Below are 19,553 nucleotides of genomic sequence, written 5' to 3'. Positions count from 1 at the left end.
GATAACTGTAAAATAAAAACAGAATGAAGGTATCCAAAGATATTGCTTACGGAAACATTCCTTGGCTAAAAGGACTTCATACCAGCAATTAGTGGCATTAGGCCATGTGCCCTTTGACCTTTTCTGTATTTTCCAGGTAAACCTCCATCCAACTTGTACATTTTCCGACAGCTGAGTGGCCCGTCAGGCACCATACCATTGCCAAGAAGCGATCCATTTTTCCAAGAGGAAATGTGGAACTCTGCAGGGTTTCAAAGCATTCTTATTTCATGCACAAATACATTCCACGACAGAAAGACAGCCTGCTTAAACAAAAGGAGGAAACATTATGACAAAGCATGGTCCCTTGCTAGAGCGGCGCTTTGGGGGTCAGGTTATTTGGCTGTAAACCGGTCTGTAAAGATAAAACCCGAAACGCTGGCTACGGTGTAAGACGGGCCACGCGAGGCACTGTTCTAATGAATTCACTATTTTCCATAATGGGGGGACGCAGATACTTTCTCAAAATCGTGTTCAAGTCTCCTATTGATTTTTTGAATTTCCATTTTCAACGGCGGCCCAAGGAAACGGCAGCCAGACTTGACTCCAATGTACACACAGACTCGGGTTTCACCCCGTCACCTGTTGGCTCTCGAACAACACTCTTCTTTGTGAAACTTACAGCCCTCATTTGAAACAAGTTTCCAGAGAAAACACTTCAAGAAAGTGTTTGAGAAGTCACGAGACTCGAGTTGTAAAAACAAATTCCACACATAGCCTGACTTAGCTGACACAGATTAACGTGAAAACCCGGGCTTTTTAAAAAGGCCGCGGGAGGGGAGTCGGAGGAAAGGATGCCACCGTCCTTCGGGAAAACCCTGCGGGCTAATTCGAGATGGGCCGCGGGTGATGGGCCGCCGGGCTCCGCCGGGCCCTCCGCGCCCGCCTCGGGAAGACGCTCGGAGCGGGAGCCCGCGCCCCCGCGCCCCGCAAACCCACCCTCTGCGCCGCGCTGGCTGCTCGGGCCGCTAGGGGGCGCCCGGGCCGCGGGTCCCACTCGGCCCCCGGCTCCTCCGCCTCCGCGGCCTCCCGCACCCAGAAGCCGAGCTCCAGACCCAGCGGCGGGGAGAGAAGCTCTCCTCGGCACCGGCGCGAGGCCCGCGAGGGCAGCCTCCCGACCCCCTCGCCACCTCCAGAGAGGGCCCCGCGCCGCCCTCGTCGCAGCGTCATCTCCCAGGGACCGCACTCGCCCCGCGGATCCCCGCGTCTATCCCCAGCTTCGGACGCGAAGCCCTCCCCGCAGTCTCAGCGTTCAGCCGCTGCCGCCCGGCTGCCATAGAGCCCCGGGACCCAGACGGCGGCTCCCCACCTGCGGCCGCTCGACCGAACGCGGCCTGCAGCCCCTCCGCGGAGCCCTCGGCGCGCACTCGCCGCCCCCCGCTCTGCGACCGGCCAAGGCTGGCGGCCAGGCGCGGGTGGCTCCCGGAGGAAAACAGGGCTGGGTGCTCTGCGGGTCACCCGCGCCCACCCATTTCCGGAGGAGACCCCAGCAGGGCGGGGACCGAGGGGCGGGGGCAGCAAGCGCGGGGGCCCCGTCGCGGCGCAATGCTGGCCCCACCCGGCGGGCGAGGGGTCGCCACCGCCCGCCGTGACGCGCTCACCGTCGGCCGGTCCTCCGCGAGCCCCCGTTCGGTGCAACGCGGAGATCCTCACCCGCGGCCGCCAGCTAACCTGCCGTGGGGGAACCGGCAAGAGGTGCCCCAGTTCCCCAGAGACCCTCTGTCCCCGACGGCGTCGCCGACTCTGCTTCCCCCGTATTTGAGTTGCCTACCCCAGGCCACAGCGTCCCCCACGCCCCAGCCCCGCGCCTCTACAAGATCCTTCACCGCGGAAAGAAAAAACCCGTCTCCCCTCTAGCCCCGGGAGCCGGCCCTGGGCCGGCAATCTTCAGAAGTAACCAGAGCCCGCATTAAAGAAAAGTAACCATTTCGCTTCCTGCCGGTCCTACCCTCCTCGCAGCGCTGCGGGCCGGCAGCCCGGCTTGTGATCCACGCCCTGCTCCGCACCCGGCTCCAGTCCGCAGGAGGCGCCTGCCCGGCCTGATCTCGCTGCCACCCGCTTTCCAGGAACTGTCACTGCAAACCCTGCCCCTGGCAGGTCTCCACGAGGTCCCAAGCACACGCTACTCCTCGAAAAGTTACCCCCCCACTTGGCCAGCCTCGTAGCTCGAGCACCTACCTCGGTCAGCCCGCTCCGTTCCCGGGAGCCCTAGTGAGTGGAGCAGCTGACAAGCAAATACCCCAGGACGCTTATGTAAACTTCCCCCTCCCGCAGGTGCACGCGCGGGCCACAAAACGCTGGGAGCATATGCAAGGCCACCTCTTAAAGAAATCATCTCCACTCTGCCCATAACAATGATGTCAGCAAATGGCACGTTTAACCAAGTTCTCACTTGGAAGGGGTCATTAACATATGAATTCTCCTCTTAGGACTTTCCTCGCATTTCGGAGAGATTCCTACTGCTTAGCGCAGGAGATTTATTTTTATCAGTAAATAACAGCAAAAGAAAAGGAACCAGGTCGCGGGATGCACTCAGTCAAGCACATGAATAAGAGTTTTTATAAATAGGTTAAGTGAGTATCATTATTCAAACACAAGAACTATGCTCATACTCAAGGCTAATCTTGTTTCTGAGCTACTTATAGGTACACTAAGAGAAAGCGAAGCTTGACATTAGTTGTCTACAGAAAACAAAGAGAAGCAAAAACAGGACCTCAAAGCAAGCCCAGAAAGAAACGATAGATTAATAACGCACAGCAGAGGACTGAGTCTTCAGAACTACAAATTTTAATTTCTACAATAGCCTCCTTATCACAAGGTGAAAAAATGCCAAAGGAAGGGAGAGAAAAACATGCAATATTTAAGAGCTCTATCAGTTTATAAAATGCACATAAATGAAAACAACTTAAAATGGTCACCAGTTCCTTGGGTATCCTATCTCTTTTTCAGGCTATATATATTTAAAAAAATCCTTAAACCATCAGGATTCCTTGGCAGTGATTTGCAACATATATGTTTCTACAGTATACAACTGAACAATAGCCCATTGTAACTGACTTAAAAATACACAAATAAGTTGCCATAAATAGAGCAGTCAAGTAAATAATTCTGTGGCCAATTTCTGTTATCTCCGCTGCAAGGCAAGGCAGCTGAGAAGCCGCTTTTTTTTTTAACTTACTTTTTTAAAGTGGCAGAGACAAGAAAAAAAAAAAAAAGGTTGCACCTCGGCTGGTAGACTAGCTTGGAAACACTGATTTAGACAACAGGATTTGTAATTTAAATAGACTCTCTGTTGGCAAATCTAGACTCCAGTTTTGAATACAGTTCCCAAACAGTTCTCATATAGAACTCCTCTAGCCTTCAGGTCCTGTGGGGATTTGTGAGAGGGTGGTGGTGGACCTCACAGGTGACCACTTTCCTCTGTGGGGCTGTGAAATTAACCATGAATACCTAGGCCAGATTTCCTTTTTCCTATTTCCTTCCCTTTGGGCTTTCTCAGGGAAGTCATCAACTGACAGTGTACAGTCCATTACTGATTTAAATCCAACCCTGAACTATCGTGTCATTATAATAAAGGGAGTATCAGCACACCAATGCTTCAAGCCTGGTGGATGGATCCTTTTTGAAAGCTTTTAACGGAGAACTACACATTAGCCAAGGCCCCGGAACCCTCCCAACTACAAGCCATAGCAACACTTAGGAGTATTAAATGTCAGCCATTGTAAGTATGCTTCCTCTCATGCAGTTACTTGTAAATACTGTTTGTTACATTTTCAACCAGTACTGTCAGCTTTATTGCCTATTGTAAGTGTTTTCAGTGATGAAGCAGTTTGGAGACAGTTAAGAGCTTCCCACTAAAGTTTCAATCTGAATGCAGCAGACCTTCGTCTGGTCTGAAAGGCACTGTTATTGTCAAGGGTGAACTTATTCAGGATGCGGAGCAAGACCCCCAACCAGCATCCTTTTGTTTCAGCCAGGAGGAATATTCACTGCTTGCAGATCACACTTGCGAGGAGGTTGAGAAAGGAAGCCCAGAAATTCACAGGACTCGGTTCCCTCTTGCGATCCTGGTCTCTGCTCTGCTCTCACTCAGAGAGGCCTTTTCCAACTACCCATCCCAAATATCACCCTCCCCCCTTTTTATTTGTGCTATTGTCTTCACAGCACTTTGCTTGACATTATAGGTCTATTTGTTCATGTTTGCTTTCTTCTCCCCTAGAAGGTAGGGACTTTGGGGATTCGTCACTATATTCTCAGCACTGAGATTCATGGCTGGCACTTAGCAGACAAGTTCAGTAAACACGAGTTAAATGAAGGAATGATTTTTGGACATTCCTCTCAGGCCCTCACAGCCATACCATACCTGAACTAGGAATGTTTCTAACCTAAAAGCCAGACTGAACTCCAGTGTCCTAATGGAGGAGACTAAGATAGAAAGACAGAAAAATGCCAAGGGCAGAGAAATAAAGAAGGGAGCATTTTGGTTGTCAAATGCCAGTCACCTTTATTGGGTCTGGAAGAAAGAGGTAAACATACAAAATATAAAGCACACCTGGGCTCTATTCCTTGGTTCTCCTATGATTTGTATATAGAGACCTTGAGGTCTTTTCTGCTCCTTCTGTTTTTTCATTTGTAAAACAGACCTGCTTTCTAGCTTTAAGAGTAAGAGTTGCTCTTGGTCTCAGACATTTGGAAGGATTTGTAGCTAAAAGCCAGTCATCTAGGAAGAGTATATTTAAATGACTGGATGTCTAAGTTTCTGAATAGAAAAGAGAAATCAAGGGCTCTAAAATTCATCAAATGATATTTCACTCACTAAATTGAAGGGGCAGTCGGCATAAGTAATGTTAAGTAGGGTGACAGTTTTAGTTTTCAGGACAGCAGTTGGGTAGTTCTGACTATATAGAGATAGGTAACTAAAAGAATCACAACACCTGTAGGATGCAATTTCTAATGAAAATAAAATAGCTTAAAAAATGAATCATAGAGGACTTCCCTGGCGGTCCAGCGGTTAAGACTCCGTGCTTCCCATGCAGGGGGCGCGGGTTCCATCCCTGGTCAGGGAACTCAGATCCCACATGCCGTTCGGTGCGGCCAAAAACAAAAAACAAATCACAGAATCAGGCAATGTTAGAGTTGACAACAACCTGTAGGACCCTACATCTTGTCCAGAAAAAGAAACCGAGATCCAGAAAAACAATCTTAATCATAATTCTTCATGTTTGTCACCAAATTTGTTACCACTAAAAGTTTACGAAAAATGTTTTACTTTCTTGTTAATTTTAAACATTTGTGTCGTATTTCCGATGGGGCGGTATATCCTGCTGGGTCACTGAACATATGCAAATTCTAGCATTAGCTAAGTCCGTAGCAGCCCCAGGGAAGGGCCCAAAGGAAGATATCAGCTCTTCTCAGAGTTAACAGGCTGGATGGTGTTTTATAATAGGTTGCAGTTTCTCTAGGTCTCAAATTACTTTCTTTCCCCCTTTGATTACATTTAAAGCAATGTGATTAGAGAGCAATGGTTCTTTAACATTTTCTACACCCAATCCCTCTTCAGATTTACTACTCCAGTCCTCCCAGCCATCCGTCCCCTCCCCCAACTCCTACCTCCTTTGTGAGTGAGGAAAATCCTCCCTGCAAAGTACCCAGATGCACTGGGTTTGGAGTTGGGAGACTTAAAAGTCTATTCTCCGTCAATTAGTAGGCTCTGTGACATTGGGATAAATCATTTATCTAAGGTATTAGTTTTTTTCATTTCTAAAAATGCTAGTGTTTGGGCTAGGTCGGTGGGTAGAACTTCTGAGAAGGGAACGCAACCAATTTTTCAACTAAAATAGCAATCTTTTTTTTTTTTTTTTTTTTTTGCGGTACGCGGGCCTCTCACTGTTGTGGCCTCACCCGTTGCGGAGCACAGGCTCCGGACGCGCAGGCTCAGCGGCCATGGCTCACGGGCCCAGCCGCTCCGCAGCATGTGGGATCCTCCCGGACCGGGTCACGAACCCGTGTCCCCTGCATCGGCAGGCGGACTCTCAACCACTGCGCCACCAGGGAATCCCGGCATCTTTTTAAAAAAATAAATTTATTTATTCATTTATGCATTTTTGGCCGCGTGGGTCTTCGTTACTGCGCGTGGGCTTTCTCTAGCTGCGGCGAGCGGGGGCTACTCTTCGTTGCAGTGTACAGGCTTCTCACTGCGGTGGCTTCTCTTGTTGCAGAGCACGGGCTCTAGGCGCAGGGGCTTCGGTAGTTGTGACTCACAGGCTCAGTAGTTGTGGCACATAGGTTTAGTTGCTCTGTGGCATGTAGGATCTTCCTGGACCAGGGCTCGAACTCGCGTCCCCTGCATTGGCAGGCGGATTCTCAACCACTGTGTCACCAGGGAAGCCCCTAAAATAGGAATCTTAATATAGAAACTGATGAACGTAAAACTGCTCTGTTGAAGCTCTGGGTTGGTTTCTTCCCAAACCCCTCCCACAACTACCTCCCCAAACCTACTCTTCCAACGAGGACCTCAGGCTCCTTCATCTCAGACTAGATGCTCCCAGAGGCTCCGCCAGTTCAAATACTTTTTGAGTCTCTTAAATTTTTTTTTTTTTTTTTTTTTTTTTTTTTGCAGTACGCGGGCCTCTCACTGTTGTGGCCTCTCCCGTTGCGGAGCACAGGCTCCGGACGCGCAGGCTCAGCGGCCATGGCTCACGGACCCAGCCGCTCCGCGGCATGTGGGATCTTCCCAGACCGGGACACGAACCCGCGACCCCTGCATCGGCAGGCGGACTCTCAACCACTGCGCCACCAGGGAAGCCCAGTCTCTTAAAATTTGATAGCTCGTTGTGACACTAATACCAGGCAGGTGTCTTGAGTCTACAGCCCAGGCTGGGTGGGAGAATATGGGGTCAGGTCCTTTGATTTGACTCTCGCTCAGGGTTATGACTTCTAATAGAAAATGGCAACCGTCTTTGCCCGACCCACTCCTCACTTTCAACTGCTCTGAAATAGCCCTTCCCCACCCCAGGAAACGTTTCTTTCCGTGGACAGATAATTAAACCAGGATTCAAGCACATTTCCTTAAGTTCTTCAACTTTCTCTACTCCTGTAGACCTGTGGTTTAATACAAACATACTTAAGATTTCATTGCTGAAAAACTGCCAAAATATTAAGAAATAAAGAATAAATCTTCCAGTAAATATTGAGAGATCTATACATGAAAAGAGATCCAAGACAATATTAAGATGCAAATCCCAATATATAGTATGATCACATTGTTGTAACTAATAATATATGGGCTAGTGTGTGCATAGCAAAACTAGTTAGAGGAATATAAATACCAAACCATTCATATGATTTCTAGGGAAAGGCAGATGATGGGAAACTATCGCTTTTGAGTTTACAGTTGACCCTTGAACAACGTGGGGATTAATCCATGGATAATTCCCTATCCTCAGTTCCTCTGCATCCAAAGACAACCAACCACAGGCAGTGCAGTACTGTGCAGTGCGGTATTTACTACTGAAAAACATTCAAGTGTAAGTGGACCTGTGCAGTTTCAAACCCGTGTTGTTCAAGCATCCACTGTATATTTGTAAAATAAATGTACTTTTATATGTATCTTCACGTTACTTATAAACTTTTTCTTTTTATAATGATCATATAAAAATTTTGTAAATGGTTTAAGAAACATTAGAGAAAATATTCTACAATATGAATATAAGAAAAGCTCAGAAGCAGAAAGTGACTTTCTTAAGTTATTAGCTGATATAGGAAGAAGTATGAATACATAATTCCTCACTGTGCTATCTTCCGCTCAGTCACAAACTTCAAGGGTGAAATCTCTGCTGCATTATTTATAATACTTTGGGAAGGGCGTGTCACCAGTCCCACATTTCCATGGAGCCAGACATATTGGAACAGGAGCTGCCCCAGCTTATGCCTCATGAATCCATCCATTGATTCACCGATAGATTCTTTGGTTGAATCAAAAGATATTTGTTGAACGGCAGCACTATTGGACCTAGACCTTCCCCTTAACTTAAGGACTTCGTATTTAAATTTCATATTCTATTTATATCTTGATAAAATAGAGGCATAGAAAAATACACAAGATGAGCGGGGAAAATAAACAACTGGTCTAATTTTCCAAAATACATAACAAACCATGATATGTTGTGATTATACAGTTGAGGTGTGGTTAAAATTCTAATACAGGAACAAGAGGAAATGTTGATCAATCAATTCTGGTTGGAAGGTGAGAATCCAGGAAGGTGAGGTGACATCTGAGCTGGGCCTGTAAGGATTTGAATAGTTAATCAGGGTAACGAGTGGAGTTGGGTATAGGAAACAGGGCCCAGGTTGAGCCAGTCAAAGGTGCACCAGGCTCTAAATGGCTGTGTGCCAGGACTGCCGGGACCGCTCAGCTATTCCAAGGGCTACAGGGAGCCACAGAAGCTTAAAGAAAAGTGACATGACTGTATCTATGCCCTCGTTAGAAAGAGGGCAGAGAGAACAGTGCAGGGAAACCAGATGGGAAGAGCCTAGAAGCCGCTCCAGCAGTCAAGAGCAGAAAACACAAAACAGTGCGTCTGAGGGCGTGATTTCTGAGGGTGTGATTTCTGAGGGCAGACAGACTGGACTGTGGTGGCCCAGTGTGTATGGTGAGGACTGAGGGGTGGCCGATGGGGGCTGACATTCTGAAGGAGTCAGTGTTCCCTTAGTTTACTGGAAAGACAACCAATGCTTTAGCCCTGATATAAACTCCAGCTTAAAACCGCGGATATATTTCACTGCCCATGGGAGACAAACTCAAGGTAACCTGAAGTATTTACATTTCTGCTCAAACTTTATCTTCCTGTTGGAATCCACCCTTAAAATATAGCATTGGCGGGCTTCCCTGGTGGCGCAGTGGTTGGGAGTCCGCTTGCCGATGCAGGGGACACAGGTTCGTGCCCCGGTCCGGGAAGATCCCACATGCCGCGCAGCGGCTGGGCCCGTGAGCCATGGCTGCTGAGCCTGCGCGTCCAGAGCCTGTGCTCCGCAACGGGAGAGGCCACAACAGTGAGAGGCCCGCGTACCGCAAAAAAAAAAAAAAAAAAAAAAAATATATATATATATATATAAAAAACATTGGCATCCTCCAGTGTTAAGAGCTCAGGGTCCATCACTATGAAGGAAACAGGCCCATGACTTTCAGGTTGAAAGATAGTAGTTCTTCTATGCAGAAGAACTACCCAACCAACGCAGATGCAGAGATGAATCGAAAGTGGAAACTTACTGTGTTATGTAGTTCTTCTATGCAGAAGAACTACCCAACCAACGCAGATGCAGAGATGAATCGAAAGTGGAAACTTACTGTGTTATGTGGGGTCTACACCTAGCAGTTAGTGTTTTGTACAAAACATCTACATAATAAATATTGCTTTGTCTTAAATTTTAAAGTTATAGAATATTTGCTGCTTTTCTTCATGAACTACATGATCAAAGCTATTTCACTCACCTGTGTATTTTCTTATGCTATTTAAACTCTCCCCTACCTAAGATGGTTGATTCTCCACAATGAAAAATCTGGGCCAATCAAGGCAGGCCAGCTTTTAACAGTTACCGTGTACAATAAATAATCAAGGCGTTCTTACAGGGACTTCCCTGGTGGCGCAGTGGTTAAGAATCTGCCTGTCAATGCAGGGGACACAGGTTTGAGCCCTGGTCTGGGAAGATCCCACATGCCTTGGAGCAACTATGCCCGGGTGCTACAACTACAGTGCCTGCACTCTAGAGCCCGCAAGCCACAACTAGTGAGCCCGCGAGTCACAACTACTGAAGCCTGCGTGCCTAGAGCCCGTGCTCTGCAACAAAAGAAGCCACCGCAATGAGAAGCCCGCGCACCGCAACGAAAGTAGCCCCCGCTCGCTGCAACCAGAGAAAGCCCGCACGCAGCAACGAAGACCCAACGCAGCCAAAAATAAAAAAAAAAATTTTTTTAAGTCTGTGGCTTACAAAAAAAAAAAAAGCTTTCGTACAGAGGTGTCAGCAAAGAATTATTTCAAGCAGCCTCTTGCCAAATGAAAAGGGTCAGCCAAGCTTTCCATAACATTTCTTTATCTTATCTAAGATCCCAAGTCCCTTTCTGCAACTTAAACAAGGTGACTTTGTAGTGGGGACTGGTTTACAAGCTTTAATTAGATTGTGCCAGGGCCAGGAGTTAGAATTCAAATTGTTCTATTGGATTGACTCACATAGTTCTAGATAAGTAACTGTCTTTTTTTTTTGAAAATTTTTTTTTTTTTAAACAGCAGGTTCTTACTAGTCATCCATTTTATACCCATCAGTATATACATGTCAATCTCAATCTCCCCATTCATACCACCACCACCACCTCCCCCCACCCCCTGCTTTCCCTTCTTTGTGTCCATACGATTGTTCTCTACATCTGTGTCTCTATTTCTGTCCTGCAAACAGGTTCATCTGTACCATTTTTCTCGGTTCCATATATATGCGTTAATATGCGATATGTTTTTCTCTTTCTGACTTACTTCACTCTGTATGACAGTCTCTAGATCCATCCACGTCTCTACAAATGACCCAGTTTCGTTCCTTTTTATGGCTGAGTAATATTCCATTGTATATGTGTACCACTTCTTCTTTATCCATTTGTCTGTCAATGGGCATTTAGGTTGCTTCCATGTCCTGGCTATTGTAAATAGTGCTGCAATGAATACTGGGGTGTATGAGTCTTTTTGAATTATGGTTTTCTCTGGGTATATGCACAGTAGTGGGACTGCTGGGTCATATGGTAGTTCTATTTTTAGTTTTCTAAGGAAACTCCATACTGTTCTCCATAGTGTCTGTATCAATTTACATTCCCACCAACAGTGCAAGAGGGTTCCCTTTTCTCCACACCCTCTCTAGCATTTTTTGTTTGTAGATTTTTTGATGATGCCAATTCTAACTGGTGTGAGGTCATACAGCAGCAATTTTGATTTGTATTTCTCTAATAATTAGTGATGTTTTGCAGCTTTTCATGTGCCTTTTGGCTAACTGTATGTCTTCTTTGGAGAAAGGTCTATTTAGGTCTTCTGCCCATTTTTTGCTTGGGTTGTTTGCTTTTTCAATATTGAGCTGCATGAGCTGTTTATATATTTTGGGGATTAATCCTCTGTCTGTTGACTCATTCGCAAATATTTTCTCCCATTCTGAGGGTTGTCTTTTTTGTCTTGTTTATAGTTTCCTTTGCTGTGCAAAAGCTTTTAAGTTTCATTAGGTCCCATTTATTTATTTTTGTTTTTATTCCCATTACTCTAGGAGGTGGGTCAAAAAAGATCAAGAATGTTCTTCTTATGTTTTCCTCTAAGAGTTTTATAGTGTCTGGTCTTACATATAGGTCTTTAATCCATTTTGAGTTTTTTTTTGTGTATGGTGTTAGGGACTGTTCTAATTACATTCTTTTACATGTAGCTATATACTTTTCCCAGCAACACGTATTGAAGAGACTATCTTTTCTCCATTGTATATCCTTGCCTCTTTTGTCATAGATTAATTGACCGTAGGTGAGTGGGTTTATCTCTGGGCTTTCTATCCTGTTCCATTGATCTATATTTCTGTTTCTGTGCCAGTACCATATTGTCTTGATTACTGTAGCTTTGCAGTATAGTCTGAAGTTAGGGAGTCTGATTCCTCCAGCTCCATTTTTTCCCCTCAAGATTGCTTTGGCTACTTGGGGTCTTTTGTGTCCCCATACAATTTTAAGAGTTTTGTTCTAGTTCTGTAAAAAATGCCATTGGTAATTTGATAGGGATTGCATTGAATCTGTAGATTGCTTTGGGTATAATAGTCATTTTCACAATATTTATTCTTCCAATCCAAGAACATGGTATACTCTCCATCTGTTTGTGTCATCTTTGATTTCTTTCATCAGTGTTTTTTTTTTTTTTTTGTTATTTTTTTTTTGTGGTACGCGGGCCTCTCACTGTTGTGGCCTCTCCCGTTGTGGAGCACAGGCTCTGGACGTGCAGGCCCAGCGGCCATGGCTCACAGGCCCTGCCGCTCCGCGGCATGTGGGATCCTCCCGGACCTGGGCATGAATCCATGTCCCCTGCATCGGCAGGTGGACTCTCTACCACTGCGCCACCAGGGAAGTCCTCATCAGTGTTTTATAGTTTGCTGAGTAACAGGTCTTTTACCTCCTTAGGTAGATTTACTCCGAGGTATTTTATTCTTTTTGTTGCAATGGTGAATGGGATTGGTTCCTTAATTTCTCGTTCTGATGTTTCGTTGTTAGTGTATAGGAATGCAAGAGCTTTCTGTGCATTAATTTTGTATCCTGCAACTTTACCAAATTCATTGATTAGCTCTAGTAGTTTTCTGGTGGCATCTTTAGGATTTTCTATGTATAATATCATGTCACCTGCAAACAGTGACAGTTTTACTTCATCTTTTCCAATTTCTATTCCTTTTATTTCTTTTCCTTCTCTGATTGCCGTGGCTAGGACTTCCAAAACTGTGTTGAATAATAGTTGTGAGAGTGCACATCCTTGTCTTCTTCCTGATCTTAGAGGAAATCCTCTCAGTTTTTCACCATTGAGAATGATGTTTGCTGTGGGTTTGTCATATATGGCCTTTATTATGTTGAGGTAGGTTCCCTCTATGCCCACTTTCTGGAGAGTGTTTATCATAAATAGGTGTTGAATTTTGTCAAAAGCGCTTTCTGTTGAGAAATCTATTGAGATTATCATATGGTTTTTATCCTTCAATTTTTTAATGTGGTGTATCACACTGATTGATTTGCGTATATTGAAGAATCCTTGCATCCCTGGGATCAAATCCCACTTGATCATGGTGTATGATCCCTTTAATGTGTTGTTGGATTCTGTTTGCTAGTATTTTGTTGTGGATTTTTGCATCTATATTCATCAGTGATATTGGTCTGTAATTTTCTTTTTTTGTAGTATCTTTGTCTGGTTTTGGTATCACGGTGATGGTGGCCTTGCAGAATGAGTTTGGGAGTGTTCCTTCCTCTGCAATTTTTTAGAAGAGTTTGAGAAGGATGGGTGTTACCTCTTCTCTAACTGTTTGATAGAATTCACCTGTGAAGCCATCTGGTCCTGGACTTTTGTTTGTTGGAAGATTTTTAATCACAGTTTCAATTTCATTACTTGTGATTGGTCTGTTCATATTTTCTACTTCTTCCTGGTTCAGACTTGGAAGGTTGTAACTTTCTAAAAATTTGTCCATTTCTTCCAGGTTGTCCATTTTATTGGCATAGAGTTGCTTGTAGTAGTCTCTTAGGATGCGTTGTATTTCTTCGGTGTCTGTTGTAACTTCTCCTTTTTCATTTCTAATTTTATTGACTTGAGTCCTCTCCCTCTTTTTCTTGATGAGTCTGGCTAATGGTTTATCAATTTTGTTATCTTCTCAAAGAACCAGCTTTCAGTTTTATTAATCTTTGCTATTGTTTTCCTTGTTTCTATTTCATTTATTTCTGCTCTGATCTTTATGATTTCTTTCCTTCTACTAACTTTGGGTTTTGTTTGTTCTTCTTTCTCTAATTGCTTTAGGTGTAAGGTTAGGTTTTTGTTTTTGTTTTTTTTTAATTTATTATTTTTACTTTTGGCTGTGTTGGATCTTCACACTTTGCTGCGGTGCATGGGCTCTAGGCACACGGGCTTCAGTAGTTGTGGTGTGTGGGCTGAGTATTTGTGGCTCACGGGCTCTAGCGCGCAGGCTCAGTAGTTGTGGTGCACAGTCTTAGTTGCTCCGCGGCATGTGGGATCTTCCTGGCCCAGGGCTCAAACCCGTGTCCCCTCTTTGGCAGGCAGATTCTTAACCACTGCGCCACCAGGAAAGTCCCAGTTAGGTTGTTTATTTGAGACTTTTCTTGTTTCTTGAGGTAGGATTGTATTGCTATAAACTTCCCTCTTAGAACTGCTTTTGTTGCATCCTGTAGGTTTTGGATCGTTGTGTTTTCATTGTAATTTGCCTATAGGTATTTTTCAATTTCCTCTTTGACTTCTTCAGTGATCTCTTGGTTATGTAGTAACTTATTGTTTAGCCTCCATGTGTTTGTGTTTTTTACGGTTTTTTTTTTCCCTGTAATTGATTTCTAATCTCATAGCGCTGTGGTCGGAAAAGGTGCTTGATATGATTTCAATTTTCTTAAGTTTACTGAGGTTTGATTTGTGACCCAAGATGTGATGTATCCTGGAGAATGTTCTATGGGCACTTGAGAAGAAAGTGTAATCTGCTGTTTTCAGATGGAATGTCCTATAAATATCAATTGAATCTCTCTGGTCTATTGTGTCATTTAAAGCTTGTGTTTCCTTATTAATTTTCTGTCTGGATGATCTGTCCATTGGTGTAAGTGAGGTGTTAAAGTCCCCCACTATTACTGTGTTCCTGTCGATTTCCTCTTTTATAGCTGTTAGCATTTGCCTTATGTATTGAGGTGCTCCTATGTTGGGTGCATATATAATTATAATTGCTATATCTTCTTCTTGGATTGATCCCTTGTTCATTATGTAGTATCCTTCCTTGTCTCTTGTAACATTCTTTATTATAAAGTCTATTTTATCTGATATGAGTATTGCTACTCCAGCTTTCTTTTGATTTCCATTTGCATGGAATATCTTTTTCCATCCCCTCCCTTTTAGTATGTATGTGTCCCTAGGTCTGAAGTGGGTCTCTTGTAGACAGCATATATATGGTTCTTGTTTTTGTATCTATTCAGTGAGCCTGTGTCTTTTGGTTGGAGCATTTAATCCATTCACATTTAAGGTAAGTATCAGTATATATGTTCCTATTACCATTTTCTTAATTGTTTTCAGTTTGTTTTTGTAGGTCCTTTTCTTTTCTTGTGTTTCCCACTTAGAGAAGTTCCTTTAGCATTTGTTGTAGAGCTGGTTTGATGGTGCTGAATTATCTTAGCTTTTGCTTGTCTGTAAAGCTTTTGATTTCTCCATCGAATCTGAATGAGATCCTTGCCAGGTAGAGTAATCTTTGTTGTAGTTTCTTCCCTTTTATCACTTTAAATATATCGCGTCACTCCCTTCTGGCTTGTAGAGTTTCTGCTGAAAAATCAGTTTTTAACCTTATGGGACTTCCCTTGTGTGTTATTTGTTGTTTTTCCCTTGTTGCTTTTAATAATTTTTCTTTGTCTTTAATTTTTGTCAATTTGATTACTATGTGTCTCGGAGTGTTTCTCCTTGGGTTTATCCTGCCTGGGACTCTATGCACTTCCTGGACTTGGGTGGCTATTTCCTTTCCCATGTTAGGGAAGTTTTCAACTATCATCTCTTCAAATATTTTCTCAGATCCTTTCTCTCTCTCTTCTCCTTCTGGGACCCCTATAATGTGAATGTTGTGTTGTTGTGTTTAATGTTGTCCCAGAGGTCTCTTAGGCTGTCTTCATTTCTTTTTATTCTTTTTTCTTTATTCTGTTCCATGGCAGTGAATTCCACCATTCTGTCTTCCAGGTCACTTATCCATTCTTCTGCCTCAGTTATTCTGCTATTGATTCCTCCTAGTGTATTTTTCATTTCAGTTATTATATTGTTCATCTCTGTTTGTTTGTTTTTTAATTCTTCCAAGTGTTTGTTCTTTAATTCTTCTAGGTCTTTGTTAAACATTTCTTATATTTTCTCAATCTTTGCCTCCATTCTTTTTCTGAGGTCCTGGATCATCTTCACTATCATTATTCTGAATTCTTTTCCTGTAAGGTTGCCTATCTCCACTTCATTTAGTTGTTTTTCTGGGGTTTTATCTTGTTCCTTCAACTGGTACATAGTCCTCTGCCTTTTCATTTTGTCTGTCTTTCTATGAATGTGGTTTTCATTCCACAGCCTGCAAGATTGTAGTCCTTCTTGATTCTGCTCTCTGCCCACTGGTGGATGAGGCTATCTAAGAGGCTTGTGGAAGCTTCCTGATGGGAGGGACTGCTGGTGTGTAGAGCTGGGTGTTGCTCTGGTAGGCAGAGCTCAGTAAAAGTTTAATCCACTTGTCTGCTGATGGGTGGGGCTGAGTTCCCTCCCTGTGGCAACCCAACACTGGAGCCTACCCGGGCTCTTTGGTGGGGCTAATGGCAGACTCATGCCAAGAGGTACTTCCCAGAACTTCTGCTGCCAATGTCCTTGTTCCTGCAGTGAGCCACAGCCGCACCTCACATCTGCAGGAGACCCTCCAACACTAGCAGGTAGGTCTGGTTCAGTCTCTTATGGGGTCACTGCTCCTTCTCCCTGGGTCCTGATGCACACACTACTTTGTGCGTGCCCTCCACGAGTGGAGTATCTGTTTCCCCCAGACATGTCAAAGCCCAGCAATCAAATCCTGCTAGTCTTCTAAGTCTGATTCTCTGGGAATTCCTCCTTCTGTTGCTGGACGCCCAGGTTTGGAAGTCTGACGTGAGGCTCAGAACCTTCACTCCAGTGGGTGGACTTCTGTGGTATAATTGCTCTCCAGTTTGTGAGTCACCCACCCAACGGTTACATGATTTGATTTTATTGTGATTGCACCCCTCCTACCGCCTCGTGGCAGCTTCTCCTTTGTCTTTGGATGTGGGGTATCTTTTTTGGTGAGTTCCAGTATCTTCCTGTCGATGATTGTTCAGCAGTTAGTTGTGATTCCGGTGCTCTCACAAAAGGGAGTGAGCGCACGTCCTTCTACTCCGCCATCTTGAACCAATCTCAGTAACTGTCTTTTGATGAAAGTTACTTTCAATAGTTCCTTTCTCCTTTATGCTTGGAGCCCTTGCCTCTTCAGCATTGTATTTTGCATTGAATTATACAGGGGCTAAGGGCAGGGATCTCACCTGTTTTGTTTAGTGATGGATCTATCCCAAGTGCTTAGATACACAGGCCTGGTCCATTAGGTACTTTGCCTGCTACATAGTGGAGTCTCAGTGAATATTTGTTGAGTGGTCAATGACTGGTTCACATTTGACCTTCCATAAACCCTGACTCAGACCTTGTTAAGCACTCCTACTTTTATATCAATTATCTATCTACTGATTCTGTTTTTATTTTTATTTGGATAAAAAAAGTGAGTCAACTAATTTAGGGTTCAGTTCTCTAGTTTTAATATTTAAAGGAACCTCATCAAGTTTATCATTTAAGTTACTTGTTCTTTTTAGCATATAAGATCTGATATGAACACAAACCAATTGGCTAAATTGAAATCTCTTTAGAAAGCTCAAATTGTTAAATCATGTGCTCCACCCACCTCCAGACCAATAGCCTCTTTCCTCCTCTATTCCAAGTCTGTTTATGGTACCACCAGTACTCCCAGTAAGCCAGACACCTGACCATCACAGGTGCTTCCTTCATTAGGCGCCCTCCCTCTTGCCTGCCCTCAGTCAGTTGCTTATCAAATCTTTGCATCTTTTCAATTTTCTCTGTTGATGTGTATATCCCTCTCTCACCCCTAAAACTGCTGCCCACCCATCTCCCCAGCCCTGGGATGCTACTGCAGCCTAACATCGCCTCAGGGCTTCTCTTCCCTACACTCATTCTCCCTCACTTGACCACCACAAAGCTATGTCATTCTCCTTTAAAATTCCCTTCTTCAGCTTTCCCAACACCTCCATGGAATAAAGGAAGGTCCTCCATTTCCAGCCCCTACTGATCCCTCCAACCCTATCTCCATCACTTGTCATACCTCACCTTTGGCTCCAGAACTGGTGGTTTCTAAGTGTATCATGTTGTTTCAGGCCCCTTTGCCTAATCCCGCTGCTTCCTCTACTTGCAACTGTCTAGCCACTCACTTTTATTTGCCTGGCTAACTCTTACTTCAGGACTTAATTTGGGATGGGTCCAGGAATGTTCCCTGAGGCCCCATCAGACCAAAGGTTTCTACGCTGCACTTCCATTGCTCCAAGACCCTCCATTAGCCCCAAGATACCTATCTTATTCAGACCAGTCCCTACACCATAATTACTGCTTATTTTCTTTTTCAGTTAGAAATTCTATTAACTCAAGTGACGTGTTTCTCTTCCTCTGTGCACACAGCTTTGGGACAACCCAGAGGGTCAAACTTTCCACTCAGCAGCTACACCAATGAGGATAGGCTGTAGTCACTATTTTGGTTAATATTAGTGTATGGAAGAGATATATTTTGAGAAATAGACCTCCTGATGTTCCTAATTCCTTCAGAGAGCTTTCCCAAACAAAAAGCAGTAACATCATCCCATGATGATCATGGTGAGGAAGCTGTTTGTCAGGGATAAAACTGCGGTCTGGGTGGATCTGGAGGCTACAAACATCCCTAGCGCCCTTTGGGGAAAGGGAGTGCTGCCTCATAGCAGGCCATCGAGTACCTCGTACAGGGCCTTCCTTTCACTGAACATGCAGTGACCTAAAGATGGGGGTGGGATAGAATGAGAGTCAAGTATGTATTAGAATTGCGTGTCTCTTTGGACATATAGTATGATGTTACTGCATTTTGTCTGGTGATATATCGAGTAAGAACATAATGTCAAGTGAACCTCTATTATGATGATGATTATTAAGCAGCTATAACGTATGGAGTACTTGTATGCTAGGCCTTGTGCTAAATCCTGTACATTAAAGACAATCCTGAGAACCACGTGATAAGGTAGATCCTATATTCCTCATTTTACAAATGAGAAAAGTAAGATAAGTTGCTCAGTCATCTCATCATCAGTGACTTAGTGCAAGAGCCTGTATTCAGAACTGCGTCTGACATCAAAGCCTACAGTCTTAAACCACTACGTTATTTGCTTTTGAAGCAGAGCTTCTTATAAATAGTGAAATAAAATGCTTTGCTTTCCCTAACTTGTCATTCAGTGATATCACCAGAAAGTAGGAAGGATAATTCTAGAAGTTTCATACTGCATTATTTCATCTAGAAATAAAGCAGTGATCGTCGGTCTCACTGAGGGGAGCACAGCCAACACACTGGCTGTGCTGACCTCTAGGACCAGTATGTTGCACAGCTCAAAGGAGCTGGATCACCCTCAGCCCCCAATCCTGCGGATCCTCAGACAAATGCGGCTCTGAGCTTTTGGAAGCAGTTCACTGCACCATTTTAATTTCTACAGACACAAAATCATTTATTGTCCAAATACAACAAAACTGGCCTGTATTTGAAGATCATTTATATAACAGTTGCTCTGATGCAACTGTTCGTCATTACAGTATCAGGGTGTGCTAAGCTCCTACTCAAGTAAGGGTATCACTCTCGGATGGGTTCTGAAGCCCACCATAAGCTCCTCAACTTAGAGGAAGATTATGCTGAACAAAGGGCAAACCGTGAGAACGGTTCGCTTTGTAGCTCGTGTGTGACCCACTCTGCTGAACGCATCTCACACGACATCCTGAAGGCAAAAAGGCACTGAAGTAATAACGCAGCCATTAATAAGCCTGTCAGACAAAATTGATTACAGCTCAACTCCCAGGACCATAATCCACTATTATTATTATTTTACTAAGGTCCTTCAGTTCAGTTGTAGCACATGAAAGAAACAAAAGACAATAGAATTAATAGTCTGTCTGGCAGCATTTCTTGGCAATTGTAAT

The 19,553-nt window shown here is 44.1% G+C and overlaps 1 protein-coding gene across 8 annotated transcripts in view; it reads right to left on the bottom strand.

The window, feature by feature from the left end:
* PRICKLE1 (prickle planar cell polarity protein 1) overlaps window positions 1-19,553 on the bottom strand; it is a 106,137-nt gene that overhangs the window by 18,989 nt on the left and 67,595 nt on the right. For 2 of the 8 annotated variants that reach the window (XM_073788813.1, XM_073788816.1), the window contains exon 1: window positions 1,641-1,919. The exons of 2 other annotated variants lie outside the window; for them this stretch is intronic. The gene's annotated coding sequence lies outside the window, so the exon portion shown is untranslated. 4 more of the 8 variants (XM_073788810.1, XM_073788808.1, XM_073788811.1 and 1 more) reach the window with 4 other exon arrangements.

Source organism: Tursiops truncatus, chromosome 11, assembly GCF_011762595.2.
Source record: "Tursiops truncatus isolate mTurTru1 chromosome 11, mTurTru1.mat.Y, whole genome shotgun sequence".
In the NCBI taxonomy this organism is placed as follows: Eukaryota; Metazoa; Chordata; class Mammalia; order Artiodactyla; family Delphinidae; genus Tursiops; species Tursiops truncatus.
Note: the sequence above shows the minus strand (reverse complement) of the source record. Positions and strands in the feature narration are given on the sequence as shown.